This window comes from Odocoileus virginianus, chromosome 26, assembly GCF_023699985.2.
Source record: "Odocoileus virginianus isolate 20LAN1187 ecotype Illinois chromosome 26, Ovbor_1.2, whole genome shotgun sequence".
In the NCBI taxonomy this organism is placed as follows: Eukaryota; Metazoa; Chordata; class Mammalia; order Artiodactyla; family Cervidae; genus Odocoileus; species Odocoileus virginianus.
In genome coordinates this window covers 46,821,782-46,834,743 of record NC_069699.1, presented here as the reverse complement: position 1 = coordinate 46,834,743, position 12,962 = coordinate 46,821,782, and the positions used below count along the sequence as shown (strand labels likewise).

Here is a 12,962-nt window from a genome sequence, read left to right as displayed (position 1 = left end):
ACAGGAAACACTGATGAATAAGACCACATTAAAAAAAATATTAATTATAACAGCTTTTATTGAAGGATAATTTACAAACCATAAAATTCACTTAAGTGTACAATGATTGTTAGTAAATTTACAGAGCTGTACAACAATCCCCACAACCTAATTTTACAGTATTTCTATCACTCCTAAAGACCCCTCATAACCACTCGCAATCGCCCCATTCCTACCACCAGCCACAATAAAATAGTCTTTTTTGTATAAGAGGATGGTAAGATAAAAGTCAGACAAAGAACAGGTATTTGCAATATTGATAATTATCAGGAAAATCAGTAAACAATATATGAAGAATTCCTATAAATACAAGTGGAGGAAAACAAGAAAATGGAAAAAAGATGAGGCTCAGTGGCTAATAAACATGTGATTAAATGCCCCTCTTCACAAATACTAGAGAAATGCAAACTTTAAACAGGAAATGATTTCAATTCTATAAGACTGGAAAAAATAAAAAGTATAAACATCCCAAGCACTGGCCAGAAAGGGAGAATGGCTTCTTCTTATGATGATGGCAACACAAAACCAAAGTTGTGTGCCCTCCACAACCCAGCATGTATCCAAGACAGCAGGTTCTAAAACGTTCTCTGCAGCATTGCTGTAACAGAAAAACGGGCAATGACCTAAAGGTCCATCAGTGGGAGAATGGATAAATGAGTAACTGTATTCATAAATTGTACAGTTCCGAATTAATAATCCACATGTGTCAACATGAATACATTTCAAAACAAATGGGAAAAAGTATGTTTGGAAATATTTCTAGTATGCCATCATTGTAAATTTTTAATACATAAAACACCACACATGAATTTATGGACACATATATGTATTAACAAGAACAATGATGTAGAATGGAAGAATATGCATCAACTTTACAGGAGGAAAGGAAAGGAGGAGGCTGGTTATCTAGGAAGAAAAGGGAACTTCAGCTCTTTTAATAATTTTTAATTTCTTTTTTAAAAAGTCTGAAACAAATATGGTAAAATGTTAACATTTTCTAATCTTTGTGCCCAGTATACTAGTATCATTCTCTGAACTTGTATATCTTTAAATTAAAAAAAAAAAAAGTCTTCACAGTGTTAAAAGCCTGATGTTAATACATAGTAAATGACAGAATAACATGCTAGCAATGGTTCCAAAGTAGGGTATGAATATCTGGAATTGAGTGAAGTGAAAGTTGCTTAGTCATGTCTAACTCTTTGCAACCCCCATGGACTAGAGTCCATGGAATTCTCCAGGCCAGAATATTGGAGTGGGTACCCTTTCCCTTCTCCAGGGGATCTTCCCAAGCCAGGGATCGAACCCAGGTCTCCCGCATTGTGGGTGGATTCTTTACCAGCTAAGCCACAAGTGAAGTCCAAGAATACTGGAGTGGGTGGCCTATCCCTTCTCCGGAGGGTCTTCTAGATCCAGGAATCGAATCGGGGTCTCCTGCATTGCAGGCAGATTCTTTACTGAGTGAGCTATGAGGAAAGCCCTGCTGCTGCTGCTAAGTCGCTTCAGTCGTGTCCGACTGCACGACCCCACAGACGGCAGCCCACCAGGCTCCCCTGTTCCTGGGATTCTCCAGGCAAGAACACTGGAGTGGCTGAGGAAGCCCTAATTGGGCAGAAAACATTACAACTCCTTGATCTGTCTTCCTCACTTGGCTGTCAAGCACCACACTCTCCTCATTCTCCTGGTACTCAATCTACTTTGCTGGTTCTTTCTCTTCTTCTCACACTTTTAACACTGGGGGCCTCAGGGCTCAGTCCTTGGTCCTTCTCTGTTCAGCTACACTTTCAGTTCAGCCCTCTTTCTGGAACACCAAATTCATATAACTGACTGCCTATTTGATCTAGGAAGTTTAAATTTAACATTTCCAAGATAGAACTCATCTCCCCAAAGCCCCCAAAACCTCTCTACCTGCAGTCTTACCCATCCCAGCTCCATCTTTACAGCTGCTCTCACAAAAATCCTGAGTCATTCTTGATTCCTTTCTCTCAAACCCCACTGCAGTAGGCTATCATGTAATCCTACTGAATCTATCTTCAGAACATGTCCAGATCCAGCTACTTACCATCTCCAGTGCTACCACCTGGTATGATCACCAGCATCTCCCCCCTCCTCACTGGCGTCCCAGCTTCCATCATGGCACTCCTGCAGCCTGTTCTCAACACAGCAGCCAGGGGCTCTGGTAAACTAAGAGGCAGAGCATGTGACTTCTCTGTCCAAAACCCTGCAATGGCTCCTATCTCACCCAAGGCCTTGCCATAACCTTCAAGTTCTGCATTCCTCCTCACCCCCATTTTCCCTCTAATCTGGTTCCTATCCTCTTCCCTTTGCTTATTACCTCACTCTAAGTCACACTGGCTAGACACACAGGGAGATTCCTACTCTGGGGTCTCTGCACCAGCCATTCCTTCTGTCTGGACCATTCTTCCCCAGATATCCAAATGGCTAACTCCCTCACCTCCTTCGCTCAAATCTCTCTCCGTGAGGTCTACCCTAACCTCCCTAAGTTTAAACTGCAAACCCATTTGGATGTTACATCTTCCTTACTCTGCTCTTTTTCTTTTTTTCATGGCATGTTCTATGTTTTATTTATTGATAATGTCTATAGTTTATTATTCTTATTATAACGATGTCAGATCCATGAAAGAAAGCATATTTTTTCACTATATATTATCCAAAATGTCCTGCATGTGGTAGCGACACAATAAAAACAGATGTATGTATATGATGAATATAACAGATGTGTATAGTAGTAAAAGTACATGACATATGAAAAATGTTCAGGACAGGACAAGATTTTTCTCTCTCTTTTTTGTTTACTATTAGGATTGTAAGTCAAAAAAGTTTACAGATTTCTAACTTAGGGCTACCAAAACAGAACAAAGAGTTAACTTGGCTTTACAGAGAAGAAAGCATGATAACCAAAGCATAGAATTCCAGACCAAAGAAAGAGAATGTAAAATTCTGTTTTGACTCTAAAAAGAGTTGATTTATGAAAAAAGAGGTTTAAATGTACCTGGATAAAAATGGCAATTAACAGAAACTAAACAAGATATGTAAGAAAAAAGAAGATAGCCTATGAGGAAGGTAAGATCATTTTTATTACTAACACAAAAGAGAAACAAGGGGCGAAAAATAAGACAAATATACAGAAAATCTCAATTATAAAGAATAAACCATCTCAGAGAACTTAAACTAAATTTAAAAGATATAACTAGTTTTGCTTGTTTTAATTCAACAACACAGCAAGCCTAGAAAGTGGCAAATGAATAAAAGCCCTGGCAAAGACAGAGAAATTCCAATCAGATTGGGTGGAGAATAAGGTCCAAATTATTTTAAGCACTAGGAAGGCACTGTCTTCACAGAAAGAGAAAGACAATACCTGGTCACCAAGTTTGTCCAAGTTTGTTAGCTGGGCGGGCACAGACACTTCAAAATGCAGATCAGCAGACATGCACTCTAAGGAGCTGGTTAAGAGTTGGTAATTTTGTGGCCAATGTATTTTTATAGCCTCAGACTAATCACCTGAGTTTGGTATGCAATCATTTTGTAAAAAGAAGTATCCTTGGTACCTTCACACTGCACAGGTGTATCTGTAAATTTCCTCATATTTTCATTAAAACTGGTTTAGAAATCCAATATTTCTACTTTTAAAACTAAATATACTCAAGCACTACAAGTATAATGCCAAAGTATCATGCCCTTAAAACAAAGCATATGAAATGTATTTAGTCTTTTGAAAGTCTATAAAAAGTAATTTAAACTTGGTAAGGCAAGAAAGCTAAGTAAAATTTTGGCAATAATTCAATAATTTATCTTTGGTTTGTTTTTTACTCTCCAAGGGAAAAACAGCAAAATCACTCAACTGAAAAGAACACAATGGACAGATAAGTCACTCTTACAGAAAAGAACAACATATAAAGCTCTAGTTGCATAGCTCTGGACTTTATGAAAACTCATTTCTAACTAATTCAGAAATAAAAAGCTGATACAGACTCTAAGAGGAAAAGATACTCTCAAATACTTTCAAATTCAGGGACAAAAAAAACTACAGCTGAAAACTAACATGAAAGCATATTTGTTCTCTAAAGCATATAATCAAGGGAAACTAATGTTTTCTTAAATTCAAGCCAATTCTTGCTTTTATTAATTCATATGGGACTGTAGGGGGCTTCCCATGTGGCTCAGTGGGTAAAGAATCCATCCGCCTCCAATGCAGGAGACTCAGGCAGATGCAAGTTCAAACCCTGGGTCAGGAAGACCCTGGGAGTGCGTGGCAACGCATTCCAGTATGCTTGCCTGGAGAATCCCATGGATAGAGGAGCCTGGTGGATTACAGTTCACATGGTCGCAGAGTCAGATACAACTAAAGTGACCGAGCACACATGCATGAGACTGTAGGTGCTGGTAAGATTAGTTATACTTATGAGGGTTAAAGAGAACAGTCCTCCTTCCTTCACACCCCAAGAACTGTTTCAAGCTCACAAACCTTACCTCTGAGGAAGACAGAAACAGAGAGAACATTCTTGAGGTAAGGATAGCTGCCAACTTGATCGCCCTTCCAATCTACCAGGGACTGGAACATCCCTCACCTAGAAACCAGAAATATGTGCAAAGACCTTGAGCAATCTGGGAGGTCTGAAATAAGGGGAAGGGGGAAAAAAAGGCTTACAGGTATCCTTTTTGTTTATCCTCAGAGAAGAGGTTGCTTAGACATCTGGGTCCTATCCAGGAGCAAGGGACCTAGTGGAACCCTTCTGAGGATACCAGGCTGAGAGCAAACAGGTTGAGTTCCACTTTACAAACACACACACATATACATATACACATACTTGTGCTTAGTTGCACAGTCATGTCTGACTCTTGGTGATCCCATGACTGTAGCCTGCCAGGCTTCTCTGTCCATGGGATTTCCCAGGCAAGAACACTAGACTGGGTTGCCATTCCCTTCTGCAGGGGATCTTCCCAAGCCAGGGACTGAACCCAAGTTGCCTGTGTCTCCTGTATTGGCAGGTTCTTTACCACTGAGTCATCAAAACAAATTCTTTCTTTTGCTTTTGCTTTTTCATTTTGTTTTGTTGGGCCATGCCATGTGGCATGAGAGATCTTAATTCTCCGACCAGGGATCGAACTCATGCCCTCTGCAGTAAAACTGCAGTTTTAACCACTGGACTGCCAGGGAAGTCCCCCCAAAGCCAAATTATTTAAATATTCTAACTGTTCATCCAGGCAGTTGTTTAAGTATATACAGGTGTAAAAATCATCAAATGTTGTGCACTTTATAAATATTTCATACTTCAGTAAGAGTTACTTTAAAAGGAAACAAAAATTTAACAGGGAAAATCCAATCATTTGAGGGGGGAAAATCTGTGCCTAAACTAACACTGGAAGGCAGAGTTTATCTGTCATGAAAAGGCACAGGCTCTGTCTGAGCAATGACACTCCCTGGCTGTGTTGCCTAAACATTACTCTGTTTCCTCAAATGTAAAGTGAATGTACTGTTATTGTCTCATGGGTCTATTAAAAAAGAAATTCCTTCTCTTTTACCCACTGAGTTATTCAAAAAAAAGGAAAAAAAGCCATGAAGACCAGGGACTATAGATTCCAATCAAACAAGGAATATTACATACTGGTTCTCTCTTTGAACAAACTATAAAAAAATACAGTAAACTAAAAATTAAAGATACTTCAAAATTTTACTAAAAGGCTCTCTTAAAGAAGCAGTATTTCAAGAGTAATTTTCTCGCTTCAGCCAACTCCCACGTGGAAAGTTTCATTCATCTTAAATACCCACCCTACCTTCCATCCAGAAAATAGCATTTTAGCAACTCCGTAAGAATCAGTGTTATTCTTTAGGAGGTTTGAGACCCTTTTGTGTGTGTGTGTTTTTTTTTTGTTTGTTTTTCTTTTTTTTTGAGACGCTTTAAAAGAGGATGCTGATAATCAAGTTCTCGGCTGTAAAGAACTAGTCATTGAACACTGGCACAAGAAGTCAATGAAACAGAATTCAATCTGCCAAACATAGGTATGAATATGCAGTGTAGAAATGACCTCAATGGGACTCATCACCAAAAGCACTGCTCACTGCTCCCAGAAATTAAAATCTGGAACACTTAGCTAGGACCCTCTGGTTGGTGCTAGCTTTCAAACAGCACCCATGGAAGATCATCAGACAAAGAAGAGTCAAGCTTTAAAAAAAAAAAGAAAGAAAGAAAAAAAGTTGCATATGAATTAAAATTAATTCATGTGTATAATTTTATTTTTTAGATACCAAAATACCAGCCACATGACCAACAGTCCAGAGAGGCAGTACCAATTGTGGTAACCAAGCTCGGTTACTTACAAAGGCGCAAATCACCAAGGCCAGGCTCCACAAAGAGAAGCAGGATGAACCCTGTAGATGACCAAGAAGCCTCCTCCTAACCTGCATCAATTAACAGAAACCCAGAATCGTGACAAGTAACTGAAGCTCTTAAAGCAAACAGACCCCCTCAATCTAGAAGCTCGTGTCTACTTGCAATAGGTCCTAATTATTCCAACTTCCCACTTCAATAGAATGCCCATTCGTTTCTTAGTATGGGTAAATCTGGAAATCTGGCAAAAACAGAAAATGAGGCTTTGAGCTGAGAACTATGAGGAGTAGTAATAACAAAACTGGGCCCAGAGTCCATAGGACTGTTCAACCTTCTCCTAAACAGTGTCCATGTGATATAGTCTGGGAGTCAGGGAAATTCTACTTAATAGATATTTACCACAGAGAAATGAAAACATGTACACACAAAGACTTGTATGAGGACATTTATTACATCGCTACTCATGAGAGCCAAAAACTAGAAACAACCCAAATGCCTATCAGCAAACAATACGGCCATAAAAAGGAATACTGCTATTGCTAAGTCACTTCAATCGTATCCAACTCTGTGCCACCCCCTCCCTGGGATTCTCCAGGCAAGAACACTGGAGTGGGTTGCCATTTTCTTCTCCAATGCATAAAAGCAAAAAGTGAAAGTGAAGTCGCTCAGTCATGTCCGACTCTTCGCAACCCCATGGACTGCAGCCTACCAGGCTCCTCCGTCCATGGGATTTTCCAAGCAAGAGTACTGGAGTGGGGTGCCACTGCCTTCTCCGAGAAAGGAATACTACTCAGCAATAAAAAAGGAAGACACCAAAACAGATGGATCTCAGAAACATCATACTAAGCAAAAGAAGCTAGATATGAAGGAAAATATAATCAATTTCCAGTACTCACAGTAGTTATGTTCTCTAAAGTCACTGCAAACAAAAAAAAGAGTTAGTGAATACTGTGCCGCTGCTCCTAGAGGAAAGAGAGTTAAGTTTCTGTGAGCCTCTGGTCACAGCACTTCCACCAATCAATCAATTTTTAACCTTTCAGAGCTACATACATATAATGTATAATATTTTATGTGTATTACTGTTTAAAGACACTTTTTTAAATATATAGTTGACTGATTAACACTGAACTCTTAGCCAATTGCACTATAACTCAGACCTGAACAAACCTTATCTAACACATGTATTTCTTCATAACGCGCTTCACATCCTTCTTATACTTATGAAGATTAGACAGCACTCCAGCACTGGTTACTTGGGAGCCATTTTAACCAGCAAAATTATCCATAAAAAACACAAAAATGTGAAAAATCATGCCGCTAAACAGACCATGAAAAGAACACCTGTTTACAGAGCGAGTATCCCCCACTTTTCAAAAATTCACTTTACGCCACTTTGTTTTTATGAAAGACTGACATTAGTACTGCTTTCGCGAACCAGAACAGATGCAAAGAGCATTTTCACTTTTATGAGAAGGCAGCAAGTGAAAACAGCATTCAGTATTTGTTTTGCAGGGAGTCATTACAGAGGCAGAGTGCGCCCAGAGCAGCGACAGCGGCACTGCCAAGCTCCTGTCCTGGGAACTCCACCCAGCATCTCGAGCTGCTACAGTCTGCGAGCATCTCTGCATTATCTTGGTTTAAGCTGTGCGTCCGTTAGCAAGAGGAGTCCTGAGGTAATTGCTTTTTTCACTTTATGTCATTTTGGCTCACCAAAGGTTTTACAGGAGCACTCTCCATTCATCCAAAAGCACTCTACTTTCACCCGAAATCAAGGCAAATCTGTACTACAGCTCAAACAAGGCAGCAGAGTGGCACCGTGTTCCCCTCCAGCGTCCCTGATTTACTGCCAGGTAACCTCTGATGTAAACACATCATTTACCAACCCAGAAGTTTATACTACACTGTTGACTGCAACAAGGTACCAATTAGGATGTCCTGCATGATCTCATTTTTGTAAAACTTACAAAAAAATCACTTGAAGAAATATGGTCAAACAATAAAACACTAACAATGAAATTATGGACGGTCCTGTTTTTATTTCTTGTTATTCATATATTATCTTTTTTTTAACTAGTGAATATACATTACTGGTAAGTTATTTTTTATAACAGCTTCAAGATATAATTCACATAGCATACAAGTCACCCATTGAAAGTGTATAATTTATGGGACTTTCCTGGTGGTACAGTGGTTAGGACTCTGCTTCCACCATAGGGAGCATGGGTTCAATCCCTCATCAGGGAACTAAGACCCCACATGCCACACAGCATGGCCAAAAAAAGTAAAATAAAAAATAAAAGTGTACAATCCAAGAGCTTTTAGTATATAAAAGTTATGTGTAACCATCACTACAGTTTTAGAACATACCCATCACCTCTCATCTCACCCCAAGCCCTAAGCAACCACTCATCTACTTCCTATCTCTGTAGATTTGCCTCATCTGGATGTTTTATATATTAAATCATATAATATGTGACCTTTTGTGTCTGGCTTCTTTCACTTAGCATAATGTTTCCCAGGTTCAGTCATGTTGCAATATATTTTGGTACCTCACTCCTTTTTACTGCTAAATGATATTCCATTGTATACATAAAATATGTATATACCATATTTTATTTATACATTATCAGTTGATAAACATTTGGGTCGTTTCCCCTTTTGTTTATTATGAATAATACTGCTATAAACACTCATATATAGGTTTTTGCTTGTACATGTTTTCATTTTTCTTGGGTAGATAACTAGGGAGTGGAATTGCTGGTAACTCTAACCATTTGAAGAACTGCCAGGCTATTTTCCAAAGTGACTGCATCATTGCACATTCTCACAAGCTGAGTGTAAGGACTCTGAGTTCTCCACATCCTCACCAACACTTCTCATTATTTAACTTTCTGATTACAGAGTAAGTTGCTTGTAAGTGTTCATTCTATCATAACAGGCTCAGATTTTTATGGTCTTCAAGGTACTCTTATTTCCTCACATCAAAATTTAGATTTGAAAAGAGTCCAAGAGGAAAAAAAAAAAAAGAGTCCAGTCCTAGGCCTGCTCATCTTCTGGAAAATGAGGAGACAGGAATAAATGAGCTAAATCCCCACCCACAAATAAAAACTTTTACAGAAGACATGAGATTTTCTAAGTATTCAAAAAAAACAAAGTCTCTATCAGGGACCCAGCACTGAAATGAACATATGTTCCCATCAAAACTCATTTGCAATGCCTCTTACATAAACCCAACTTCAAACTGTAATAGCAGCAAACATGAATGAGAGTCTCAATCTACCACCTCTTGTAAAAGAACCAAGATTGCTTAGGTTTTCCCACACAGAATTCATTGCTTAAATCCTGCTGTAGTACAGGAAGAGAAATGAAATCTGATTTAAGATCAGGGCAAAAGCACAGATCTACTGGTGCAAACATACAAAATGCCTCTCTGCTCCAAGCCAGAGACAGCTCTACCTGGCTTTCCCCAGCTCTACCCATCACTGCTCCTTACAGTTTCAGGGCAGCACTGGGAGGACAAGCAGCAAACACTACTGACACGTTCACAGCAGCCCAAGGTGGCAGTGAGAAGGCCCAACCAAGAAGAGAGTCTAAGCATCTCAATGCTGTGCTCACCCAATACATGTTTTCCGAGAGTCAGAAGTAGCCAGGAAGAGGGATGAGCCACACAGCCATTTCTGAGATGCAGAATTACTTTCTAGTGTTGGGCTTCAGTTCCATACTATGTGCAAGTCCTGCCTCTTACAGAATGATGGGCCTCCCTGCGGTGCTAGAGTGCAAGCCCTCCGGGCAGTGGAGACGTGGAGATCCATGGTGAAAGTCTCATTTCTACCTGCCTATTCTCTCCAATTCCCTGTTTAATTAGAGGGTGCTCCAACTCAGGCACATTTAGCACACTTTCATGAACATTTAGTTCTCATCTACTACATGCAGGTACAAGAAGACACAAAACTACAATCTCTGCAGCAAAGGGGTTAGGTCTAATCAGAAAAAAAGCTATTCTTAAAAGAGTATATACTGTGTCATTGTTTTTGATAAAGGCAATAATGCCACTGCAGTTCAGAGGGAGTAGAATATTCCTAAGGACAGGAATGTTTGGGGGAGTGTTTCATAAAAGAGGTAGGAAGGACCTGGGCTGGACTTGAGAAGAGAGAAGTGAAACTGAAGGCAAAGGGTTATCCCCAAGAGGGGCAAAAGGAAATGGATTAGCTGGCAACAGGATCTGTGTGAGAAAATATCACAAATGGAATGATTACCAAACCGCTGGCAAAGTGAGGATTAGGACAAACCTGGGAGAGGTGGGTTGGGACCAGCTGGGCAGCAGCACTGTAAATGCCACATTAGGACATCAGATCTCATCCTGTATGCCTGCAGCAGTTTTCTCATTAAGTCTGTTGCTCATAATAGTTAAAAATGCTGACATTTACAGATGAATTATGTACATACAAAGTTAAAGTAGATGGAAGGTCCGCTATCCTAATATCCTACTTATTTGCACTTAAAAATGCCCAGCACAGAAGTACTGCTATTAGCTATCTCTGAGTAACAAAATAGGCTTGATCAAGCAAGCACCATCTAATACTCCTAGGTATTCACAAGGCAGTAAAAGCATTTAAAAAAAGACAATAAAAGTTCTTGGCTATTCTGTAACTTCCTTGAGGCAACAGTTCTAACACAGAGTTAGACCAGAATGGACTATAATGGACCCCTGAACCTAAAATTGCATGCAAAAGTTATAGTTAAGAAGACTAAGGAAGAGATCTGTTCTTTTTCTACATCTCAAAGATACCCGAAACAGACTAAGAGACAAACCTATGGTTATTTTTCACAGAAAACAGCAAGCATTTAACCCTGCGGAAGCCTTAACTTTCTAAAAAAAGTGTTAATCAGAGGGGAGTTGGGGGGAAGTTAGCTTGAGGCCATTTTGAGAAGCTCCCAATATTTTTGTGTCTTCCTTTCTTGTAAAGAACTGTCCAAGGAACTGGTCTCACCAAAATGAAAATTCATTCAAGATTCAAAAAATGGCCCAAGGGAGGGTAAAGAAATACCTAAAGACTACTCACTCAACTTCTCTCTCTCCTCACAAGGCAAACAGCAACAGGCCACCAGCTGCCTCTGGTTTCAGCATCTTCTCCAAAAGCATCTCCTGACCCAAGGGATAGTTTCTTGCAAAATTAAACATTCTGAGGTGATAAGATCCTGACACAAGCACACAAAGTATTGTTGTTCAGCTTCTTAGTCGTCTCAGGCAGGCTTTCTGTATGACCACAGAAGCCTGTGCTGAGAAGCCAAGGGATCACAAGCAAGCAGAAATGTTTTCTGGAGCCCTCAGCACGTTTCCTAGACCTGCACACCTTACGCGGGGTCTCTAACCCTCCTACCCTCACAAAAGAAGGGAGCCTGGAAGTCTGTTTCATTGGGCAAGATACATTTACTCTGTTAAAAGTTAATTTGGCATTCACGAGACAAAAAGAAGTTTCATTTCTTTTTCTGATTCTAACACCCTCTTACATTTCTTTTGTCTCCTTGACTACACTTGGCAGATTATCTTTTTAGGCGATAAAACCAATCAAGTTACCACCAATACTCACTTTCTCCCAGAGGCAAAAGAGGAAGCCCTTACCACAACTCCAAAAAGTGATTCAAAACAACAAAATAAACATATATATATAAATATATTTATATATATATATCCCGAACCAAAATTCGGGCATCAGGAACATTTGATCGGGCCCTTCAGGAAGACGCAAACGGTGAGCTCCGAGGAGTTCAGGAGGCAGGCGTCGGGCAGAGGGGCCTTCGCCTGGTCTGAATCACAAGGGCGGTCACACTGGCCGGCCTGCTTTGCGGGGGCTTTCGACTGGCTGACCTAGTCTTAGTCTCAATCGGTCTGAAAGTCACTCGCAGGAGCGACATCTAAGAAAACAGTACGTGCATTTCTCACCTGGGAACAACACAAGACCCCGGAGAGCATCAAGCTGGCACTGGACACGTTTCAGCGCTGCGGGTCAGCGGAGCCCAGGGCTTCAGTCACAGAAACTAGTTTCCCGCTACCCCGCCGGCCAGCCCTCAGGCGCGGGGCTTTCGGAGCTCTACCCCGAGGCCGTCCTGCGACCTCGGCACCAGCATCGACGAGACTGCACGGGCGGCCGATCAGGACGCTCGAGCGATGCTCAGCCGATGCCTCTGCCCTGCGCGCGCCAACTCCAACCCCGCGCCCGCCGCCGCCCGCCCCGCGGCGTCAGGCCGGTCTTTCGGCCCGGCTCCTGTCACTCACCGGCCCGGCCCGGGCAGCGGGTGCCCACGGCTCCCCACGGGAGCTGGGCCCCCCGGGCCTCCAGGTTTCGGCCCGCCCCCTGGCAGGCAGCGCAGGTGGCTGAGATCCGCAGGAGCGGCCCCGCACCGGCCGCTCGGTCCAGCTCCCGGCGCTGCCCACTAGGTACGGATCAACAACAAGATGGCGGCCAGCCGAGGGGGCGGGGGCCGGGCGTCATAGTAACCAGGACGGCAAAGAACCCGCCCCCAGCTTAGAATACTCCCAATCAACAACCTCTTTGTCCGACGCCCAGTGTAGTG

At 41.4% G+C, this 12,962-nt stretch overlaps 1 protein-coding gene across 4 annotated transcripts in view; it reads right to left on the bottom strand.

Annotated features, from left to right (window-relative positions):
- Positions 1-12,865, bottom strand: part of IP6K1 (inositol hexakisphosphate kinase 1) — a 38,149-nt gene extending 25,284 nt beyond the window's left edge. The window contains exon 1 of one of the 4 annotated variants that reach the window (XM_020915911.2): positions 12,331-12,865. The gene's annotated coding sequence lies outside the window, so the exon portion shown is untranslated. Of the gene's footprint in view, positions 1-4,527; positions 4,626-12,330 lie in introns of those variants that run through there. The other 3 variants (XM_020915913.2, XM_020915908.2, XM_020915912.2) reach the window with 3 other exon arrangements.
- Positions 12,866-12,962: the final 97 nt, after the last annotated feature.